Raw genomic sequence first — 24,668 nt, 5'->3', positions numbered from 1 at the left:
TAGTTTTCTTTGAACATCTGGCTGGCATCTGGGAGATCTACTCCATACACTATTAATCAGAATATCATTGTGAAGTTTGGGTAATGACCGATGTGAATAGAATATATTTCTATGTGGTAAAGTTCACTTTACTGATTTAATACTACTTGGTGTCCTGAAGTGCTTCGGTTTTCAACACAATTTAAATACATTGCCAAAGCTTTATTTATTTAGTAAATTTACACAATATTTTTCTTCCAAAGTGCTGTGTAGTAATGGCAACCAGGCAAGATACAAAAGGCACTTTGTCTTCCGTCTCCAGTTATTTTTACTGAGCACTTTCCTATGAACTGACTGCAAAATCCAACAGCTGTCTGGTTTAAGATGCAATGAACTCTCTGTTTCCCCCCCCCCTTCTGGACTTTTCTTTCCAAATCTTGATACTTATCTTTTTCTCCAACAATCTCCCCACCCACCCCTTCTCCCTTCCTCTAGATCTGTCTCTCTCTCCTTTCATTAGAAATCATTACAACCTCCAATGAAGAAAAGTAAAGACATAAAAATGAAAATGTTTGTTAATGTCTTGATATGGCTTTAATATCTTCAATATGTCTGTAATTTTGAACTAATTGTGAGGCTGGAACTGTAGTTGTGGTGGCAACATGAGAATTTGTGGAGCAGAGTCCTCTAGACAAATTAACTCTATTAGCCCAGAATTGGTAGTGATCACTGCTCTCTTTAATCAAGTCAGATCATCTTTAGGATGCCAGAGATCCATTATTAATGCCCAGTTGCTTGGGAAATATATTGGACACTAATCCTGGCTCTAAACAGCAGTGTATACTTTTCATTTCTGTGAAAATATGAAATTTGATATTTCTTTCTAGTTCTTACCTCAATTTCCAAGTGACTTAGTCCTCTGATGACTGTGCTATTCAACTCTGACCAAAGTCTTCCCCAGATGTGGCTATATGAGTCAGTGGTTAGAGAACTCCTTTACAGATGGTTGGAAAGGGCCCTGAGAGTTGGGGTAATGGAGGTGTTTACTTAGATGCTGCCTGAGGAAATCGGAGATTGCTATTTAACCTACAGGAAGCCTAATGAGCCAGTGGTGGCTGCAGAATAAAAGCAAACTGGGTGTTGTTCATCCCACACATCGCTATTAGGAAGAAGGCAAACCAGCTGTAGATCATGCTGAGTTGGAGCAACAGAACAACCAATTTTACTATTTCCTACCATTACTTTAACAATCAAGTCTAGAGCTTAGGAAGTCACAAAGCAGTGCCATATCTAAGAGCTGTCACATGTTAAAATAATTTAAATAGATCTCTTCCTACTTTGTAAGCAAAAATAAAACAGACCTCATGCAAGGATTTGTCTAACAGATAACAACCCAAAGAGGAATCTAAACAGGAGAGCAGAGCAGAGGTACAGAAAAGGGATGACCTCTGATTACCTCTGAATGATAACATTAACCCCCAAGCCTCTTAGTAGCTGTTTTCTCCTGGTTGTGTGGGTCGTTATTATGTTAGACAGTATAGTGGCAGTTGGTTGTTTAATTACTGTATTCTGAGATCAAAAAGAGTGATGAATAAGTGGGGAGAAAGGCAAATATTTGAGGGAAATGAAACTATTCCACTATTTCATCAAACAACGCAAAGTTGAGCTTACACATATGTGGTGTACACAAACACAGTTAAGGGACTGGCAGTCACTCTTTGTTGCTTTTATCTCAATATTGAGAATCAAAATCATACCCTAAATGCAACTTCAATGTCTAAATACTCTACAAAATCAGAAATAGCTGTTTTGACAAATTGCTCATTCTTGTTCCAAGTTTTCTAGTCCACTTACAAATTCCCCAGGAGAGCCATGGATTTGAAACTCAGTTGGTGTGAGTGAAGGGTTGTACCTTTCCTTGATCCTTGTTTTGAGCTTATGGACAGTCATGAACTTTTCATTTTATGTGATCTCATGGGTGAGAGCACTGCACACCTGCTTGGCTCACACTAAACTACATTTTTTTAAAGTCTAAATACATAACAGATGCACAAGAGGATTCCATTCTGGGAGGAATTTACTTATAAATTCAGACAGTTAACACATCCCCTACAGTCCTAATCCTATTGCTATGCTGTAATTATGGTGTAGATTGGAAAATTTGGCATTGTGAGTTCCTCATGGAAATGAATCCAATATTTTCCCACATACTTGTTAGACGTGCTCAATAAAACAAACTGCACACACGTTTAAAATATGAGAAAGTTGTATACATTTTATTGAAAATGTACATAGTTAAAGTTTTCAAATGATAGCAATAGTAGACAGGTAACATTCTCTTTGCAAAGCTTTCTAGAACCTATGAGGTCACCCAATCTGTCAGATCCCCCTTGAAAACTACTTCCTCTAGGAAATTTCCCTCAACTAATTAGGGAGTGATGTTGAGGCCCCCTGACATGGAAATCCCACAGATGGTCTGTCCTCACAGCCTCTCTGCTGAGCACCTTTGGCTCGACAGATTCAAAGTGCTTCAATCATTCCTTCCACTTTTTTCTCCAAGTAGATAATCTGTGCTGCTGTCTTACTTGAGGCAGATTTCACAGAGTTTCGCAAACTTCATTCAGTTGTGTATTCCAATAAAATGTTTACCAGAAGCAAATGTAAACTCTCTTACTAGTATTGAAATTTCCTTAAATGGACACATTTTTATATTTAGTCATTAATTTGAGAGAGGAATGTTATATTATTATTGTAGATGTGAAATTATTTTTAATAAATAGAAGATCAACATCAAGGTACATAAATGAAAACAAAACAGTGCAGTTGAATTCCAGCTTGAGTTCTTTGCCAGGTAGCTTAAACTCTGATTTTCCATTGCCAAACAGGAAATGAGTGGTACAAAGATACTAGGTCTTAAGGGTACCATAGGAGACTTGCTTTTGCTATAAGCAAATAAAATTTAAAGACAATTAGATATTCTTCAAAAGAATAAACATTAAAAGGAGTAATTTTTTCATTATTCTTCAGGTATGTATCAGTAACCTGACTAAACTCATCTTAGATACAGTGGCAACTCTATGTGTCTCAAATCTGAGGATACTGTTTTGTTGCTGGATAGTACTAAAGTGATCTATAAAGTATACAACATGATGACACAGAGAGAGAGGCAGAGACATAGGCAGAGGGGGAAGCAGGCTCCCTGTGGGGAGCCTGATGCAGGAATCGATCATAGGACCCCAGGATCATGACAGACACTCAACACCCAGGTGTCCAATAAAATAATATTGAAGATAATATTTTTTTAAAAAGATTTTATTTTTTTATTCATAGAGACAGAGAGAGAGGCATAGACACAGGCAGAGGGAGAAGCAGGCATCATACAGAGAGCCTAACCTGGGACTCGATCCAGGGTCTCCAGGATCACGCCCTGGGCTGCAGGCGACAATAAACCGCTGAGCCACCGGGGCTGCCCTATTGAAGATAATATTAATAAAAATATATGCTTGCCCACTTATGAGAAAGTTCATAGGAATGGTGGTATCAGTACTGGGCTGGAGTTGGCTTGTACTGGCTTGGGAGACATAATTTTCAGGAATTTTGTGGACTATTAAACACAGTCTTTGTTAAAAATCAAATTATATAAACTTACCAAAAATAAATTTTACTAAAAATTGAAGTGATGAGTACTCAAAATACATCACTTTTTAATTATTTTTCTATTATTTATGCTCAAGCTTATTTCTGTCTTCTGTATTTCTATGACGGAAATAGTGTAAAATGTTGCCCTACTACAAATCTGTGTTCGATGACATCAGATTGTTACCTTGAATCGGTCCCATGGTGGGTATATTTACACCACAAAAATCAGTGGACATTACAAATCAGGGCTTCTTTTACCTCTACAGGGCCACTTACTCAACATCTATAGCACAGAACCGTCAAACTCAGTGTTTCAGCGATGACATCAGGATAAAAATTATTTGTAGTATGTAGAGCTAGGAAAGGACTGATATCAAGAATATACAAAAATTCCTAAAAATCATTAAGATAAAGATAAACACACAAATAGAAAAATAGAAGATTTTAGCATTACAAAAGGAGATATGTAAGTGACCAGAAGACATGAAATGTGTTTTTCCTCATTAGTCATTAGGAAAATGTAAATCAAAATCATAGTGAGATGCAATAGGAATCCCTCAGAGGGGTTAATTTTTTTTAACCGGCAAATCCAAATGTTTACAAGGATGTGGAACAATTAGAAATATCATACCCTTCTGGCATAAACTCATGCAAATAGTTTGAAAAGCCCTGGTAGTATTTCATAAAGCTGTGCATAGGAAGACTTTGTGCCCTCTCTATTTCCTTCCTAGGTATATACTCTCCAAGAATGCAGACATAAGTTCATCATAGAATCTTTGCAGCAATGCTAATCCTAATAATTAAAAACTGAAAAACAAAACAAATGTCCATCATTAGGAGCATGGATAAATAAGTAATTGTAATGATATATAATAATGGAAAAGATGGAACTGGAGCTATATACAAATCATGGATGAATCTTATAAAAATAAAATGGAGAAAAAGAGGGGCACCTGGGTGTTTCAGTCACTTAAGCATCTGCCTTTTGGTTTTGGCTCAGCTCATGATCACAGGGTTGTAAGATCAAGCCCCTAGCTGGGCCCTACACTCAATATAGAATCTGCTTAAGATCCTCTCTTTTCCTCTTCCCCTCCTCTCACTCTTCTCTCTCTTTCTCTTTGATTCTCTTTGTTTTTCTTTCTCTCTTCCTCTCAGAGAGAGAGAGAGAGAGAGAGAGAGAGAGAAAGCAACCTGACATAGTGTGCTTACAGTGGGATTACAACCATGGGAAAACTATTCTAGGTTGTTAGAAGACAGGGTAATAGTTACCTTTATGGGTAGTCACTGGGAGGGGCCACTCAGAAGACTCTTGAGTGCTGAAAGATTCTGTTTCTTTATCTGAATTCTGGTTACATGAGTATAATTACTTTGTGAAATACTGTTGCCATCTGAAGCATCTAAGTTTAGAGGACATTTTCTCTTTGTTAATCGGGGAGATAAGCAAGTGTTGAAGAGATGTTATGGGTTTATGACATTTGCTTCTTCAGATGATCAGAAGGAAGTTGAACTATAAAATATGAAGAAACATGTTTGCAGACCTGAAAAAAAAAGCATACAGGTTGTATATGCTTCAAGGTTGGCAGATGCATGAATTTAAACAATGTCTTTAAGGAATTTCTGTCTATTCTAATGACCACAGGTCTGGCTTTATCCTGAGTTCAGTTCTCCAGTAGTTGTATGGCTGCCTGCATCAACTGGAATATACAATCTTTGTTTAAGTCTGGCCCAAGAGCAGTTTCTCAGTTCTATAAGAGTAAGAGAGGGCTTGCTCATTAGTCTATAGCAATTTTACCTTTGTATGATGCTAGTCAGAAATTGTCCACGGTTACCACCAATGAAGTAATAGTCCCTAATTTCAGTTTAGGGAACAGGCTTGACTGAGTGTAAATTCTTCAAACCTTAAGCTATTTAACAGTGTGGGGAAGGTAGAATAGATGTTGAAGAGTCACTCTTAAAACCCAGGACACTTTTGTGCTTACTGCTGGACACTCTTTAACTTATGTTCTATATTTAAGTTATTTTTTTTTAATTCTGAAAAGTGTTCAACATAGATCTTACCAAAATTTGCATTGTGATAGAAAGCATTAATTCTCGACCTTTTAATCAAGTTGAATCAACTTGAATGTCCTGAATGAAATTCATAATACTTTAACCAACCTTCACAGATCAGCTTAAAACCTCAATACAGGGCAGCCCGGGTGGCTCAGTGGTTTGATGCTTGCTTTCAGCCCAGGGCCTGATCCTGGAGACCTGGGATCAAGTCCCATGTTGGGCTCCCTGCATGGAGCCTGCTTCTCCTTCTGCCTGTGTCTCTGCCTCTCTCTCTGTCTCTGTGTCTCTCATGAATAAATAAATAAAACCTTTTCTAAAAAAAACACTTCAACACAGTGGTCTAAGGTCTAATTATAATATGAAGAAAATAATTAGTAATAAAGTAATGCTTCTTTATTAAAATATATGAGATTAACTACATTAGTTGACATAAAGATGAAACTAGATACTTGCAAACATTTTGTAATGAAGAGAGGTTTTATTTAGGAGAGAAATACTAATTTAGGAGAAAATACTAATAATGGGCATTTTGATCTATTTTCTTTATACTTGAAATTATGTATGAGGACCAAATAACAACGTGACTGCCAGCTACAATTCCTAGATTGATAAAGGCAACTTAAGTTACTCTGGCAACTTAAATACCATGGACAGCAATGTCATGAACGAAGAGATTTTTGAAATGGTGAATAGCTCTTGGGAAATTCCCAAACAAAACAAAATCTAATCTTCCTCCTGAATTACCCAGAAATAGCATTTCTGGAAAATTCAGTATATATTAAAACTTTAAAAAAAAGCTTTCTGCTTATATGCAAAGTGGAGTTAGGCTCAAGTTGTATAAGATTATATAAGCAGATTTTTCGGTGGCATCGTCTTGGGAAATTTTTCATGTTACAGAATACACAGTCTTTTTCTTCATTGTGTATGATTGCCTTAATATTCGAAGATGTCTAGACATTATCCAAGAGCTCTGCCCATTAAATGCCAGCAATCACTTAGAAACATTTTGACAACTGAAAATGCCCCCCAGAATTTCCAAAACATACCTAGGGCATTAGCATGGGGTTATAAAAAAAATCTGAAAATTGGGTAAACATGGATCCTTGATTGGAGAGATCTGGTTTTAATTCCTTATGCTTTCCCTTATGCTTGTGGGGACTTGAGAATGTTAATTCAAAGGTCTTAGTTTCCTCTACCGCAAAGGAGAAATAATACTGTAGCCTTGGTTTTAGGATTGATGAACTTACTAAGGCATAGAATAGATGCTCTCCAAAAGTTATTTTCTTCATATTTCCATTCATTTATTCTCTTGGCTTTCCCCCCATTATTTTCCTCCATATTACTTGTTCTGGCATCTTTATTTGCTAAGAGGCTTTTACCAAGAGGGGAAAGCATAAATCAAAGAGATACTCCAATGCAGTGCAAGGGACTTTGGCAACCATATGGAAAAAATATGAAAGGATATAATTAATGATCTTTTCTTTTTTAAAAGGGAATAGTTGAAGTTTGGTCATCGCTATACCTAAATATTAACTCTTGAGTTCTTAAGATTTGTAAAATAAACTAAAACCTTCATCTACACGGCTTGAATATCATACTGGACTTAGATCAAAGACACAGATTATGTAAATATCACCTCTCTGTAAGACATAGAAAATATCATTATGGGAAGTTTTCTTCAAAATGATAATGCCAAGAGAATTTGATAAGTTAACCACTCAGTTCCTGCAATGATTAACGTTTTCCATTATAATTTTTTTTTTGGTTAGATGCTCTCCCAATAAGTAAATTCTTGTAAACAAAATATAATAAACCTATAATATATATGCACACACATAATAAATATATTAAGTGAAATACAGCCACATTTTCAAATGAGTTATATTTTTTTAAGTAGGCTCCATAACCAGTGTAGAGCCCAACACAGGGCTTGAACTCATAATCCTGGGATTAAGAGTTGGATCCATAACTGACTAAGCCACCCTGGGACCCCTTAGAATGAGTTACATTTTTAAGAATTAAAGTATTAGTACAATTATAGGGGAAGGGATAGAAAACTGAATGGGATGTCATCAGAGAGAGAGAAAAACCAGAAGAGACTCTTAGCTATGTGGAACAAACTGAGGATTGCTGGAGGGTAGATAGATGAAGGTGGGGTAACTGGGTGACAGGTATTAAGGAGGGCACAGAGCATAATGGGCACTGGATGTTATATGCAACTGATGAATTGTTGAACACTACCAAAAAAATCGTCTATGCAAAAAAAAAAAAAAAAAGGTCAAAATAACCCGTATTTTTTATCCTAATGAAGGTGCCATATTGAATACTAATGTAGTATTCCTCAGTAATTCATATGTACTCCGTTTGAAATAAAATTGAGTATTGAATATTAGATGACCATACATTTCAGGGTCCACTTCTGGGTTCTCTATTCTGTTCCATTGATCTATGTGTCTGTTTTTGTGCCAGTACCACACTGTCTTGATGACCACAGCTTTGTAGTACAACCTGAAATCTGAAATGTATGGTCATCTAATATTCGATAAAGGAGGAAAGACTATCCATTGGAAGAAAGACAGTCTCTTCAATAAATGGTGCTGGGAAAATTGGACATCCACATGCAGAAGAATGAAACTGGACCACTCTCTTTCACCATACACAAAGATAAACTCAAAATGGATGAGAGATCTAAATGTGAGACAAGAGTCCATCAAAATCATAGAAGAGAACACAGGCAACACCCTTTTTGAACTCGGCCACAGTAACTTCTTGCAAGATACATCCACAAAGGCAAAAGAAACAAAAGCAAACATGAACTATTGGGACTTCATCAAGATAAGAAGCTTTTGCACAGCAAAGGATACAGTCAACAAAACTAAAAGACAACCTACAGAATGGGAGAAGATATTTGCAAACGACATATCAGATAAAGGGCTAGTTTCCAAGATCTATAAAGAACTTATTAAACTCAACAGCAAAGAAACAAACAATCCAATCATGAAATGGGCAAAAGCCATGAAGAGAAATCTCACAGAGGAAGACATGGACATGGCCAACATGCACATGAGAAAATGCTCTGCATCACTTGCCATCAGGGAAATACAAATCAAAACCACAATGAGATACCACCTCACACCAGTGAGAATGGGGAAAATTAACAAGGCAGGAAACAACAAATGTTGGAGAGGATGCGGAGAAAAGGGAACCCTCGTACACTGTTGGTGGGAATGTGAACTGGTGCAGCCACTCTGGAAAACTGTGTGGAGGTTCCTCAAAGAGTTAAAAATAGACCTGCCCTACGACCCAGCAATTGCACTCCTGGGGATTTACCCCAAAGATTCCGATGCAATGAAACGTCGGGACACCTGCACCCCGATGTTTCTATCAGCAATGTCCACAATAGCCAAACTGTGGAAGGAGCCTCGGTGTCCATCGAAAGATGAATGGATAAAGAAGATGTGGTCTATGTATACAATGGAATATTACTCAGCAATTAGAAACGACAAATACCCACCATTTGCTTCAACGTGGATGGAACTGGAGGGTATTATGCTGAGTGAAATAAGTCAATCGGAGAAGGACAAACAGTGTATGTTCTCATTCATTTGGGGAATATAAATAATAGTGAAAGGGAATATAAAGGAAGGGAGAAGAAATGTTGGGAAATATCAGGAAGGGAGACAGAACATAAAGACTCCTAACTCGGGGAAACGAACTAGGGGTGGTGGAAGGGGGAGGAGGGCGGGGGGTGGAGGGGAATGGGTGACGGGCACTGAGGTGGACACTTGACGGGATGAGCACTGGGTGTTTTTCTGTATGTTGGTAAATTGAACACCAATAAAAGTTAATTTAAAAAAATTGAGTATTGAAATAAAATCCTAGCTTTTTTATTAAAGAGCCTAGCTGTTCACACTTAGGCTTTGTTTTGTTTTGTGTGAAATACACAAATCGTAATATATTAAAAACATGTTGAATATATGAGATGCTGATACAATAAAAAGTATTATAAATTGAGGCTCACTGAAGGAACAAAAGATTTATGATTTGTAGAAATAAGTTTAAGTAAAGAAGTGTAAGGGCTTTATATAAAAAATATATTATTGAAAAACACAAAATATATCCTAAATTAAAGGAAACTCTACTATTTTCATTGATGGGAAAATTGACTGTCTTCAAGATACCATTATTCCAGTCAAATTCCAACAAGTGTTGGTAGAAATTAACAAATTTCTTACGAAATCTATATAGAGGTATAAATGTCCAAAAATGGCCAAGAATATATTAAAAACAGTGAAGAGGAAATTGATTTCCAGATATGAACACTTTTTTTTAAATAAACCTAGGTAATTAAAATCGTGCTCTACTAAAGCAGAAAAAGTCAAATAGGTCAGTGGTACAGAACATTCAGAAACATGTATTTGTGAATCATGAAATCATGGAATAAAACAGTGCTGGTTGCCAGTTCTTTTCTTTCAGAAGCTGAAAAATGTTGTGCTATGTCTTCTGGCCCCTCCCTGGTTTCAGATGGGAAGTCCACTGTCAACCGCTCTATCAACCCCCGGTAAGCCGTGCAAAGTTTTTAGCACCGTAGCAGTTGAAAAGAATGAAACAGAACAGTTTAGCAGTTTGAATGGTTCTCAAAAATACAATGTTGACATAAAAAGAAAATTCAATGGTAGAATAATGTACACATTTTAATAGAATTGACATAATACTTGTAAATTTTAAAAGCTCTATTGAACATGTGCACATGTGTGTGCACACATACACCTCAGAATTAGTAAATTGGTCTAGAAGTTTTGTAAACAGTTTATAACTTGGATCCCGCTTAGGAGATAGATGAGAATGGGATGGAGGGAGGAAAAAGTCATCTTATCTATCATGTTCTCTTCCTTCTCTAACATCACATTTGAGGAAAGTCTGCGAAAACATATCCTTTTATTCTGAGCAGAACACAGCATGTTTGTTATATTTTTTAAAATGTTCCTGCTTTTTGTTTTTGATATATAACAAGCAAAAGATGCCATTTTGAGTACTCTTTTTGAAAAAGCATTTTATTGATAGTAATTTTGATTAATATAGAAAAATATTAGGGATCGAGTCCCACATCGAGCTCCCTTCAAGGAGCCTGTTTCTCCCTCTATGTCTCTGCCTCTCTCTGTGTATCTCTCATTAATAAATGAATAAAATCTTTTAAAATTATTAAATTTAGTATTACTTATGAAATAGGCTGTGGGGAACCTGGTGAGGTTCATCAGATGTATTTGGGAAAGTCACAATGCCAACCATGCAGGAGCTGGCTCATAGAGCTAATTACAGGTCGCTCTTTTGGTTAAAATATGGACATTCTGACTGTGAGCCATAATTAGGCATAACTCTGGATGAACTATAATTCTGTCCTAGGTGTCTACAGGATGTATGCCTGGAATCAAAAGGAGAAATCTTATGATAGTAAGTCATTTATTCTCTTACCATAAATTACAGAATTGACCTCCAAATCTGTTATTTCTCCACATAAACTACAGTAGGTGGTATTTTTTAAAAGTTATATTCTGTGAAGTGGTAAATTATATAGGCTTTCTACTGCTGGCTATCATAATTTTTCAAAACATAAAACTCTCCTCAGTAATGCAACTGGACTTACCCAAAGTTAAGAGATATATTTAGGTGTTGAAAAATTTATATAATTGCTTCTATGCCAGAATGTAACATTCACAGACCTTTGTAAAACTATTGACATTTTGATTTAGGCATATAAGAATTTCTCTTTATTATATATTTCTAATAAAGTTAAGAAAAAAACCCAACTTCCTGGAGGAGAAAGTTTTATTTTGGAGGCTTCTAGCAGTTGTAAATTTCAACAAGTTTTACCCTGTAAATCTGCTATGCATATGGAATTTCATTTGTCAAGTATAGAGTATAGACGGTTTTAATACCCCCACAGCAAATGTATGATGCTCAGCATGCATCAGATCTAAAATTTGCTTTGTAAAATGATCATGTTTCTTAACCTGTCATATTAAGTGAATGTCAGAGACTTCTGAATTCCCAACTAAGCTTTTGCTTATTGTATCAGGAGGACTAGAGAGAGATGTAGAAGCAGGAAGGGTTTTGGGGAGACTCTCCTTATAAGGCTACTGAACAACTAATCAAAATATAAAGAAAATATCTTAAACTTCTGTATCAGAGTGCTGATGGAAGCACTTTAAAAATGTTAACCTACTTTATTTTCATATTCTCTGAGATTTTACAAATGAGGAAATAGAGTCACAGAGAAATGTAGTAAGTTGCCCATGATCACATCTAGGAAACAGTAGAACTGGGATTTGAATCTAGGCATCCTGACTCCTGAGTCTACGTTCTTGTTTGCTATATGACATTATTACACGGAGTCAATCCCATTTACAATTGCACCCAAAAGCATAAGATACCTAGGAATAAACCTAACCAAAGAGGTAAAAGATCTATACCCTAAAAACTATAGAACACTTCTGAAAGAAATTGAGGAAGACACAAAGAGATGGAAAAATATTCCATGCTCATGGATTGGCAGAATTAATATTGTAAAAATGTCAATGTTACCCAGGGCAATTTATACGTTTAATGCAATCCCTATCAAAATACCATGGACTTTCTTCAGAGAGTTAGAACAAATTATTTTTAGATTTGTGTGGAATCAGAAAAGACCCCGAATAGCCAGGGGAATTTTAAAAAAGAAAACCTTAGCTGGGGGCATCACAATGCCAGATTTCAGGTTGTATTACAAAGCTGTGGTCATCAAGACAGTGTGGTACTGGCACAAAAACAGACACATAGATCAATGGAACAGAATAGAGAACCCAGAAGTGGACCCTGAAATGTACGGCCATCTAATATTCGATAAAGGAGGAAAGACTATCCATTGGAAGAAAGACAGTCTCTTCAATAAATGGTGCTGGGAAAATTGGACATCCACATGCAGAAGAATGAAACTGGACCACTCTCTTTCACCATACACAAAGATAAACTCAAAATGGATGAGAGATCTAAATGTGAGACAAGATTCCATCAAAATCCTAGAGGAGAACACAGGCAACACCCTTTTTGAACTTGGCCACAGTAACTTCTTGCAAGATACATCCACGAAGGCAAAAGAAACAAAAGCAAAAATGAACTATTGGGACTTCATCAAGATAAGAAGCTTTTGCACAGCAAAGGATACAGTCAACAAAACTAAAAGACAACCTACAGAATGGGAGAAGATATTTGCAAATGACATATCAGATAAAGGGCTAGTTTCCAAAATCTATAAAGAACTTATTAAACTCAACACCAAAGAAACAAACAATCCAATCATGAAATGGGCAAAAGACATGAAGAGAAATCTCACAGAGGAAGACATGGACATGGCCAACATGCACATGAGAAAATGCTCTGCATCACTTGCCATCAGGGAAATACAAATCAAAACCACAATGAGATACCACCTCACACCAGTGAGAATGGGGAAAATTAACAAGGCAGGAAACAACAAATGTTGGAGAGGATGCGGAGAAAAGGGAACCCTCTTGCACTGTTGGTGGGAATGTGAACTGGTGCAGCCCCTCTGGAAAACTGTGTGGAGGTTCCTCAAAGAGTTAAAAATAGACCTGCCCTACGACCCAGCAATTGCACTGTTGGGGATTTACCCCAAAGATTCAGATGCAATGAAACGTCGGGACACCTGCACCCCGATGTTTCTATCAGCAATGGCCACAATAGCCAAACTGTGGAAGGAGCCTCGGTGTCCATCGAAAGATGAATGGATAAAGAAGATGTGGTTTATGTATACAATGGAATATTACTCAGCAATTAGAAACGACAAATACCCACCATTTGCTTCAACGTGGATGGAACTGGAGGGTATTATGCTGAGTGAAATAAGTCAATCGGAGAAGGACAAACAGTGTATGTTCTCATTCATTTGGGGAATATGAATAATAGTGAAAGGGAATATAAAGGAAGGGAAAAGAAATGTTGGGAAATATCAGGAAGGGAGACAGAACATAAAGACTCCTAACTCGGGGAAACGAACTAGGGGTGGTGGAAGGGGAGGAGGGCGGGTGTTGGAGGGGATTGGGTGACGGGCACTGAGGTGGACACTTGACGGGATGAGCACTGGGTGTTTTTCTGTATGTTGGTAAATTAAACACCAATAAAAGTTAAAAAAAAAAATTAAAAAAAAAAATAAATGCAAGATCGTAAAAAGGTGTGATTAAAAAATGATTATTGGCTGTATTTTTCATAACACTATTGTTGTAGTTGGAAGAGTTGAAAATCTATTTTAAGACTTCTTTTTCTCACCGAAATTGATGTTTCTCTTTCTCAATGCCTTAGTACATGTTACCATTACTAGATGATTTCTGGTAATATAAGCTGAAAATTTTAGACTAATCCTACATTCCTACTACGTTTATACTTCCTACATCTAATCAGTGGCCAAACTCTGTGATTGGTGTATATAAATTGCAAACATCTTTCATTTGCTGAGTACCTATCACCACAAACTGTACACGTTCCTTTTTATATGATATATCTCATTCCACAAATGAAGTAAGTATTATTACCCTGCCTGAGTTTGCTTCAATAACTATTCTAAGAAGTAGCTGGGATGGGGTTGCATCTATGTCCCAATCCAAAGCCCTTGTTTTTGTCCCTACAGCATCCCATATTAACTCTCAAATAATACTCCAGTGTAACCTTGTTTTTCAATCTCAGTGCCATATCCCTGTGCCATAATCTCATTATTGTCTCATCTCCATGTCTATAAAATCTTAACAAGTTTTCCTTTTTTCATTGTTGTGGAAATTCTGTCAGCCAGTCAAATCCTGCTGACAAATTATTACCTAAAGAACAACTTTGATCACACCACACTTCTGTGAAAAAGCATCCTCATTTTCTAGGAGATGCAGTTTCCTATATTCATGAGACCTTTTCCATGTCCACCTACTTCACTGTCTCCTTATCTACCCATTCCCCTTGATCCCCATACACATTTTTTCCATGTTCCAGTGAAAGTAAACTATGAGCAGATCTCTGAAATGCATGTCAATGCTTCACGTTTCTATACATTTGTTTATTCAAATCCTCTTTGTTGTGACTGCCGTTGAATTTTTTTTCTTAAACTATTAACTCGAGTAGTACTGATTTATGGAATCTTCATGTTCCTCTTGCCCTTTCCCCAGTCTGAGTTGTATATCCTCTGTACATAATTTTATAATAGTCCTATGTCAGAATTGTTTTACTCTTCTTTTTAGATATTATATGCAGCATAACAACTTCGAGGACAGAGTTTTAAAGACAATGACATTATCAGATTTTTGAGGTTGTAATGAAAGAACAAGCAGCTGCATTTCTGAATGGACTTACGTTAATTAGTATGTGAGACAGTGGCAAGGGTCATACCCTCACAACTCCAGTTTGATAGCAGTTAGTTAAGCTAATAAATATTTCCTCAGTAGGCCTGTAAACGAACACTGCTATGAAAGAAGAGTCTATTATTATTTGTTTCATTTGGAAAATTAACTCTTTTTCACCAATGGGAATAGGCATTTTCCCACAGTGTGGGTAAACGATGTTGTTTGCCCTGTGTAAAGAAATATTATATGTGCAAATACATCAGATGTATTTATTTGGGGCAGATGTATTTATGTGGGGCATTAGTCTGAATATCAGACTTAGGAGGTTAAATTAATCTGGTTTCATGATGATAGGGAAATGTTAGTCATTTACTCAATGAGTACTAACTGAATGTCGTAGATAGAGAAGGAAAGGAAGGGTGAGCACATTATGAATGTGACATCCCTGGAGTGCTGTCCAGATGATGAAGAGCAGAGTACAAGGAGTAGGTAGCGGACAGTGAAAACAGACAACAGGAAGCAGGGTGAATATGAAGGTCCTTGTATTTGAAGTTATCTTGAAAGTATTGTAATCCTTTGGAGAGTTTTAAACAAGAAATGTCACAAATGGGTTATAATTTTAGGAATATCACTCTAGCACCATCATTATGTTTAGATGGGAGGAGAGTAGTTAGGTGTGGTTGCTGCAGGGTAAACTGATGGTGGGAAGAAAAGATTAGAAGCTGGTCAAGTAGACCTGGAGAGGAGGCATGTATGATCAGTGGCATGGGATAAGGAATGACAAGGACCTAACAGAATGAGATTGTTTCCTCAAGATAGTGAGAATTGTATTAGTTTCCTATTGCTACTGTAACAAATTGCCACAGACTTAGTGAATTAAAATAACACAAATTTGTTATCTTAGAGTTTTGGAGATCAAAGTCTGAAATCTGTTTTATTTGGCTCAACTTAATGTGAGAGAGAGCTGTGTTCCTCTGGAGGCTGTAAGGGAGAATCTGTTTCCTTGACTTTTCTGGTTTCTAGATGCTCGTGGCCCCTTCCTCCATCTTTAAAGCAGTATTGCAGCATCTTCAAAACCTTGTGACCTCTGCTTTATGATCCTACCTGTCTCTTAAAGGGACCTTGTGGTTGCATTGTACCTATCAGGATAATCTCATCTTGAAATCCTTACCTAAATCACATCTGCAAAGTCTCCATTGCTATGTCAAGTAGCAGTTTCATAGGTTCCATAGGTCCAGATGTGGGCATTATGGAGAGGGGGACATCGTCCTGTCAACCACAAAGATGAATGAAAGGTTGATTTTTAGATTTAATGTTAAGATATTTGTCTCAGAAGCATGAGTAATTGCTGATGCCATTCTTGAAATAAAGAGGTTTGAAGGAACAGTGAATGAATTTATCTGTGAACTAGATTTTGAATTCGAGCTAACTCAGTGTGGGACATCATACCTTAAAAAGTAGAAAGGTGGCATATATATTGAAAGCTTAAAAAGAGACATTTGGCAGGATATATTGATTACAGAGTCATTAACAGTTACAAAAATGGTAGACATGCCATTTCAGACCACTAAAAAGTAACTGGTTCTGGACTAATCTTCCTCCTGTAAACAGCTATAAACTTAACAGATACACAGGGCAGTGCTTTCTAGGCATTGGGAAAATATTGAAGAGATAGTTGAATTTTCCCAGTTCCATAAAACACATTGATTTTGAGATCCAAGAAAGTGGATAAGCAAGATAAGCAAGAAAGAAAAATGCATCTAGATAAACCAGAGAAATAATCTGAAGCAATGTTCTTAAAATTTTTTGTATCTACATTTATTAATACTCTTCTGACAAAAATGTAAGGATTCTGGGTCAGAGAGGACACCAATTATTTACTTAGAAAGCATCTTACTATAGGTTCTCCATACCCCATTCCTCATAAAGTGCTACGATGAGGGCACAGGTTACCTGTATAGATGAGAGGTGTCTGTAGCACAGCATAGGAACTCAAACAATACGAGTTTGGAGCCACTGCCAGCCCTCCTCCTTTTGCAGAGGCAGAGTGACCTTTATTCTAGATGTTAAACAAGTCCTGTTTGAATGGAGGAAGGGAAGTCCCTAGGTTCATTACAGTTAGGAATGCAAACAACTTGCTCAAGTGCAAATAAACCTGTAAGAGTCTCTGTAGAGGTCTATCCATTATAAATAACTACCAAGTATAGTTTGCCCTTCACTCATCCTTTAACTCAGCTTGTCAGCAATTGTTGCACACACACACAAATCTGAATACGCCTATACTTTAAATTTAGAGTCCTAATCATTTTTACAAAGAAAACTGGAAGGTTTAAGTGGTGAATTCTGCCCACATTTAAGAACAAAAAATATGCCTAAGTTACGTAAATTCAGAAAATAAAGGAGGAGGAAACAATTTCTAAAACTTATTTACTGAGGGTGGCATAACCTTACACCAGAACCAGATCAAGACATGCTAAAAAATAAAAGTTGTAGGTCAATATCTTTCATAAATATAGAAGGTAAAAATTCTCCTCAAAATATCAGGGAGTTTAAACAAGTAACATATTAAAACAGTAAATGTTGTAATATTAATGTTGTCATTCCTTACGATTGCCCTCCTGGGGAACACATTATAAATCTCTGCCATATTGCATTAAGGGTTGGCCATTTGACTCAGGAGTAGAAGTGATAAGTGTCTTTCTAATTAGACATGTTAAGAACTGGAACATAGTTTGCCATTTTGTTGTTGTTCTTCTTCTGTCATAAGCCTGGAGATCCTCTAAGTAGATTCTTCCCTGTGAGCCTGGTATTCCTGTAAAGATGATAGAAGATGGACCTGTCATTGATCCAAAATGGAGGGAAAACAAAAATAATTTCTTAGAAGCTCCTGAGATGTTGTCTGTTGCTATAGCATACATGGTCTAAAAAGAAGCCAAATATTTTCTGGTGTTTTGGGGAAGAGGAGAAGGTAGGAGAGAGATGATGGTAAGTAGGGAGGTAGGTAGAGTTTTTTTCACATCAAGTAATGAACACATTTTAGGAAAGTGACTGAGCATCTGGGAAACATTACCTTTCAAGTTCTCCTATTCCATCAGGTAACCAACATTAAAAACATGAGATAGAATTTTTAGATTTTAAATTCTCTCCTACCCCTGATTTAGCTAGGAGCAGTCAAAATATTGTCAGTAGTACAATGTCGTTTGAATGGAGAATATAAAATGGCTTCTATTGATCTCTTCATGTCAGTAGCAACATCCAGCTGCCCATGTGTGGCAGATGTTCTTTCAGAAGCTGCATTGGGTATCTTGGTGATTTATATTAGCAATTGTACTGAGGGAGTGGGGCTGGAGGTGCTAAATTTTGTTGATGCAAAATTAATCCAGAGACAAAATCTAAAGCAATCTCAATAAATAGGACAGTTCATCATGTAAGAGTGCATTACTTTATACTAAAATGATCATCCCTAATTCTCTATTGCCTTATCTTTGAACCTGATTTCTTGCCTTTGCTTTTTTTTTTTTTTTTTTTTTTTTGGTAAATTCCATAATCCCACTATAAATAGCATACACCTTCTTCTGACCCAACAACATTTGCATTTATCAGGCCTCTCAGTGATACATGTTTGTATATTTAGATATAATTACCTTCAGATTAAAAAGAAAGAAAGAAAGAACCAAATCATATATTCTCCTAATCCAATTCTAATTTGGGGAAGCATCTAAAGTATTAAATAGGTCAAGCTACTAATACAGCATTACTAGCATTTTCTTCAACAATGATACTGATCTTTTTTGCTTTAACAACATAACAGATTCTGTCTCTGGCACTGGGACTTGGGAAAAGATAAAAATACAGAATGACAGGATTGAGCAAAGAAAGACAAACTGGTCACAGGGAAAATGAAGAATCACAGGGTGGAAAGAAACAATATATATGCAGATGTGGGGTGATAGAAAGCCTTAAAAATGAAGGAAAGACTGACATTAAGGTAAAAAACAGGGGCACATTTCTTTGGAAGCTGAATTTTATATGACTTGGATAGCAATCATTGTGGCTTAACATGAAGGAGGAATTAGGCTGTTGTTGTTGTTGTTTTTCATTAACCTTTCCTTAGATCCAGTTTTGAGGAGCTGTCCATTTGATGTCATTCAAGCAGGCTTTGGTTCCATTTCAAAGGGAATAGATTCCTAATTTGGAAAAAAGAGGGGATGTTCTAGCAAATGATTATAACAGATAAGAGATAATTCAACATTAAATGGCTGGAGCTATTGAAATACGTAAATGTGATGGTGAAATGTTATTGTCTGGTTCCTTGTTCTGGGTTGTTACCTTTTTAAAAAGAATTATTTTTAAGGCAGGTATGTGCTCAGTCTTTTAAAGTGGCCTAAGTAAAAAAGTGGACAATTTCTGTGTCAGGTCAGCAGACTTGCAGAGCAATTCTAAGCCATGATAGTCTACTAATGGAGGAATGTACAAAAATTGCATGGTGGTTTTTATAACTCTAGCTTTTGTTACTTAAGTTGTCATGAGACAAGTAACCAGTTTTTCTCTTTTGGGTCTATGTCAAATTTCTCTCCCTGTTGTTCCTTCATGAACTCACTTTCTCCATCTAGCGTGTGGTGCTTCTACTCTTTCTCTGCTTTCATTCTGTCCCTTCCATCTCTCTCTTTCTTGTTTTCATGGGTTGACACTAAAACAAAAAGAACAAAACTTTGTCACCTCTTATCTCCTAACTTGCGTATGTGTGAGTTTGGTTCTGAACATATTTGGGTATGGAGGAAATGTCAGACAAGGTGATAAGAAAGGATGATTTGAAAAAAGAAAGTGTCACAAAAACTGAAAATCCTAACTTGGAGAGAAAGAGTACTTGCAATGAGAGAGGGGAAAAGAGCAAAGAAAGAAGGGGACAAAAAATGTTTTCATGGTGATTTTTGTCAGTATTCATATTAAAATATAATTTGGGCATATTAGATTATACTTTAGAAGAAGAACAATTATAGGTGTGCAACGGATGTACAAAAGAGCTTTGAAAGAAACATGCTGAAATAAACATGTCAAATCCTTTACACTGCCTTGTGTTGAGTCGAGAACAGTAGGATGAGAGCAGTTGTTAAAGGTTAAAGAAACGTGGGTGATCTTAGAAGTAGGATCCACATTAAGTAATGAGAGATTTGAGAAAGTATGTTCTCATGTTTGGTTTTGTTTTCCAAAAAGGAGGGGTGGTGAAGATCAAGTAAGCGGAAAGTTTACTCAAACTAAGGATTGCCCCAGAGAAGGAAATGGGAAAAAAAGAGGAAAAAAAACAGGGAAAGGAAGAGATTGATTGAAAAAGTTGAGTGGATATGTCCAGGGAGGATTTATAAGCTCTCATTCAGATTAGATTTGAAGCTAAGAGGAGAAAATCAGTGAAATGCTTAGAGGAAATAGTTGATTATCACTCCACTTTGTGTAATCATGTAGTAGCCTGGCCTTAGCATGACCTTCCAAAGCTTCAAGAACCATGAGAGAAAAATGGTACCAGAGGGAACTGTAGTAGTTAGGAGTGAAAATTAGACTTCGCTAGTCTAAGGTTCAACATGAGGGTCAGTTCTAGTAATTTTCCATAACTATCATTCATCTGAGACCATAGACATGGTGTTCAAGCTATACTGGAGGTCAACAAAAAAGAAGTAGACAGAAGCCCTAGAAATAAAGCAGAGTCTGGGGTGAGGATGGGGAGACTTCAGAGATCCACAGCAATGAGGATTTGGTGGCAGTGCTCTTACTTTTCTTCTTTCTTAAACAAGGAAGGAAGGCATTCTTAATGCTTTCAGAAGGAAGAAGTCCATTCAAGCAGGAGTTGAGAGTTCAGGCAGGAAGGTTAGGAAGAAATCGCTGATATAAATAGTCATTGAATTGTTGCAAAGAACGAGATACTCATTTTAATGCCAACCAGGTCCACACTCCACATTCAGTGACATTAGTGATCTGTGTATGATCTAGAAAAACTAACTTTATTATTTTTTTCATTGAAGTATAGTTGACATACAATTTTATATTAATTTCAGGAGTATGACAATTGTGTATGTTATGAAATGCTCACCACAGTAAGGATATTTACCATCTGTCACCATACAAAATTATGACATTATTGACTATGTTCCCTATGCTCTACTTTTTACCCCCATGACTTACTTATTTTAATAAGACTAAAAGAGTTTTACTTTACCAGTTTAAGTAAAACGATTTTCTTTTTTTAAAAAGCTTTTTATTTATTTATTCATGAGAGACAGAGAGAGAGGCAGAGACATAGGCAGAGGGAGAAGCAGGCTCCAAGCAGGGAGCCCAACGTGGGACTCCATCTCAAGACTCCAGGATCACACCCCGGGCTGCAGGTGGCGCTAAACCGCTGTGCCACCGGGGCTGCCCATAAAACTACTTTCTATTCTGAATTTTTCACTTCTTTTGGGTGAACAGTACACTTTCCCAAGAGTATTTGCTTGTTTGCTGAGACTCGCAAAGGGGGGAGGAAGAAAAAGGACAAGCACGGCTGGAGGTTGGGGTGAGTGGTGGCTCCTTGTTCAGATAAAGAGGAAAGAAATATGATCTCAGCATCTAATACTGAAGGTCATCCAACGGAGCCCATATACATTAAAATGTCCCTTATGATCAAAGAGGGAACATGCTAGTCACATTCTCTTGTACATATTATTTGATGATTGGGATAAATTTGGATTTTGAAAGCTATGGTCATGACCAGACAATGAAAAGATCATTTAGTGAGACTTCTGGAAGAGTCTAACCTTTTCCATAGGGCTTTCTGGATGCACATATGATTAACAAAAGCTTGTGACTTAATCTTACTCTATTCATCTGAGCAGCATTTTGTAGGCTACTAAATATTCTATTTCAAACAGCATAACATGGCACTTCATCCTATATGAATTTTCTCATTGTTACAAAACAACACATTTTCCTTTATTCTTGACAAAATTGCCTAGCCCAGAAACAAAAAAAGATGAAATCACATCACTTTGTGTATATATTCCTTGGGGTTAGAAATTAGGCCACACCAAGAGACTTGTGGAAAAGAGATGTGATTGAAAATGTAGTAGAAGGGAACAAGGTAACCTGCTCTTTTCCAGGTGACAGGAAAGTGAGGATATCTCAGCTCTTGAGGTGAATGGTTCCTGTCATTCAACAAAATCATAAAACCCCAACTGTCAATAAAAGATACTTAAAGTTACTGTTGAAACTATGGATTGGGATGGTTTCTGTGCTCCGAAGGGTATGGCTATGAAACTGTCCAAAAATGCTCTGAGGTATGAGCAGAATGTTTGACCATACCATGCCCAGTCTTGTATAAGCTTACATTCTGTGTTCTGCTATAGACCATTATGATCTGATGCTAATGTTACTGCTATAATTCTCAAAATTATATAGCTAGACTTTTGTAAATATATTTATACATTGATTTATAGCAAGTAAATATATATATGTATATGTATATATATCCACTTATGTTTGTTCTTTCTCCCTTAAAATGTTGGTTGTACTCTTTCAATTGAGTCATCAGTTTTAGCTTTGAAGATTTCATGAGATGTTCAAATGTGGTAAAGTGTGCCTATAGAACACACACACAAGTCCCCTTATTAAAAATCTTCATTTTTGGGGTGCCTGGGTGGCTCAGCTGGTTAAGTGTCTGCCATTGGCTCAGGTCAAGAGCTCAGGGTCCTGAGATCAAGCCCCACCTTGGGCTCTCTGAGTGCTCAGCAGGGAGTCTGCTTCTCCCTCTCCCTCTGCCTCCTCCCCTCTGGTCATGCTCTCTGTTTTTCTCTCTCTCTCTCTCAAATAAATTAAATCTTTAAAAAAAAAAAGATTTTAAAAATAAAAATATTCACTTTTAAAGATACCTTTTAAAATGATTTAGTGTTAAGAGATAGGCCATGCATGGGTTGGTTAAACTTTGATGATTCTTCCTGTTGCTTTTTAACTTGCAGTTCATATTCATAATTAAACCCTAGGCATATATGAAGTGTGAGTAGAGGTCAAAGAGGTAAAAAGGGAGATGAGAGGACTGAGAGAGAGGAGGCAGAGGTGAATATGATTAAGAGTAAGACATAAACCAGATAACAAGCAAGAAATGCAAAGTAAGGAAGAGTTTGCAAGTATGCTGTTGTGCTGAAGAATGTGTCTCCATAGCATAAGGCAAAGAAGTCAGTTTCTAGTCTGCTGAAGCCAGAAGGTGACAGGTGAGTACACTCCACCCTCTATTAAATCCCAAGCCTCAATTATAGAGTGAATTCCCATCTTTCTTTATATTTTTTGTTTACTTTTCATAAGAACTAAACTAAATTAGTGGTGAGGGGAAAAGAAAAAGGTGGAGGAATATGGAAGATGAAATATTGCATTGACTGAACAATCTTTCATACACTTTTCTTATTTTTTTTTTTCTTCACTTTTCTTATTCTCTTAAAAAGACCCCATCCTGCAACCTGAATCCATATCTTAGAGTGAAGTTTCTTTTGAGGTCGCTGGAATTCACTCAGGAAAGATCATTGCTCTGAGCTCATCTCTGTGGTTGACTGACCTGTGTCTGTGAAGCCCATTTTTGAGGCATGCTCTGGAGTTCAACTGTCTTTGAGGTTAGGCAGCAGATTTCAAAAATAGGGCGTGGTACATTCCTTTGATATTAACTTCTGACCTCAAGAGAACTATTTCTGGTTCTTAGAACAACTGTCAAAGGGTGAGAGCTTTCTAATACACTGATTATTGGCACAATAAATAAAAGGAATCTCAAGGTAAATATGTCTGTCTCTTTCAAAGCATATAACATACACCTGAAGAATTTGTGTTTTCATCTATAGTCAAAGGCCTATGAAATATTGAAGTCTTCATGTTCACCTGTGCCGGGAAAGACTAAAGATTGACAACCAAGGTACATGTTTTATTGTCCTTAGGCGACCCACTGAAAACTTTGGTGTAAAATGGTGGCAGAGAACTTTAGGAGTTTCTTGTCTCTGCCTTGACTCAAAAGATAGGCAGACCTGGTGGAAAGGTCGACACCCAAGCCCATAGGAGCAAGTCATCCAAATAGATTTTAAAACTATAGTTGCCCTTTTTTTTAAACTTGAAAACCTCTCATAGCCACAGTTCATTTTAAAAAGGAGCAGAGGACAGCCCTGGTGGCTCAGCAGTTTAGCTCTGCCTTCAGCGGTGTAGTCCTGAAGACCTGGGATCGAGTCCTACTCGGGCTCCCTGCATGGAATGGAGCCGGCTGCTGCCCATGTCTGTGCCTCTCTTTCTCTTTGTGTCTCATGAATAAATAAATAAAATCTTTAAAAAATAATAATAAGAATTACATTAAAAAGGAGCAGAGCCTACCCTCCAGCTAAGAGGGCACTGAAGGCCTTGTAAAAATTCCTTCGTGTTCTTTGTAATATCAAGCATTAAGTTTTTTGCATTCAAAACATGTCGGTGGATGATCAAGCAGAGGATAGAGCAGAAAGTGATTTCTTCGAGTTAGAGTAAAGCTGTGGGTACCTATGGGCACAGTTTGGCCTGGAATTTTATATGCTCTGGTGACCACTTCCTACTGAATTTTCCATTAGAAATTCTAATGAAACTGTTAAAAGGGTTTCT

Source organism: Vulpes lagopus, chromosome 7, assembly GCF_018345385.1.
Source record: "Vulpes lagopus strain Blue_001 chromosome 7, ASM1834538v1, whole genome shotgun sequence".
NCBI classification, from domain to species: domain Eukaryota; kingdom Metazoa; phylum Chordata; class Mammalia; order Carnivora; family Canidae; genus Vulpes; species Vulpes lagopus.
The sequence above is the reverse complement of the archived record's forward strand: the minus strand, read 5'-3'. Positions refer to the sequence as shown.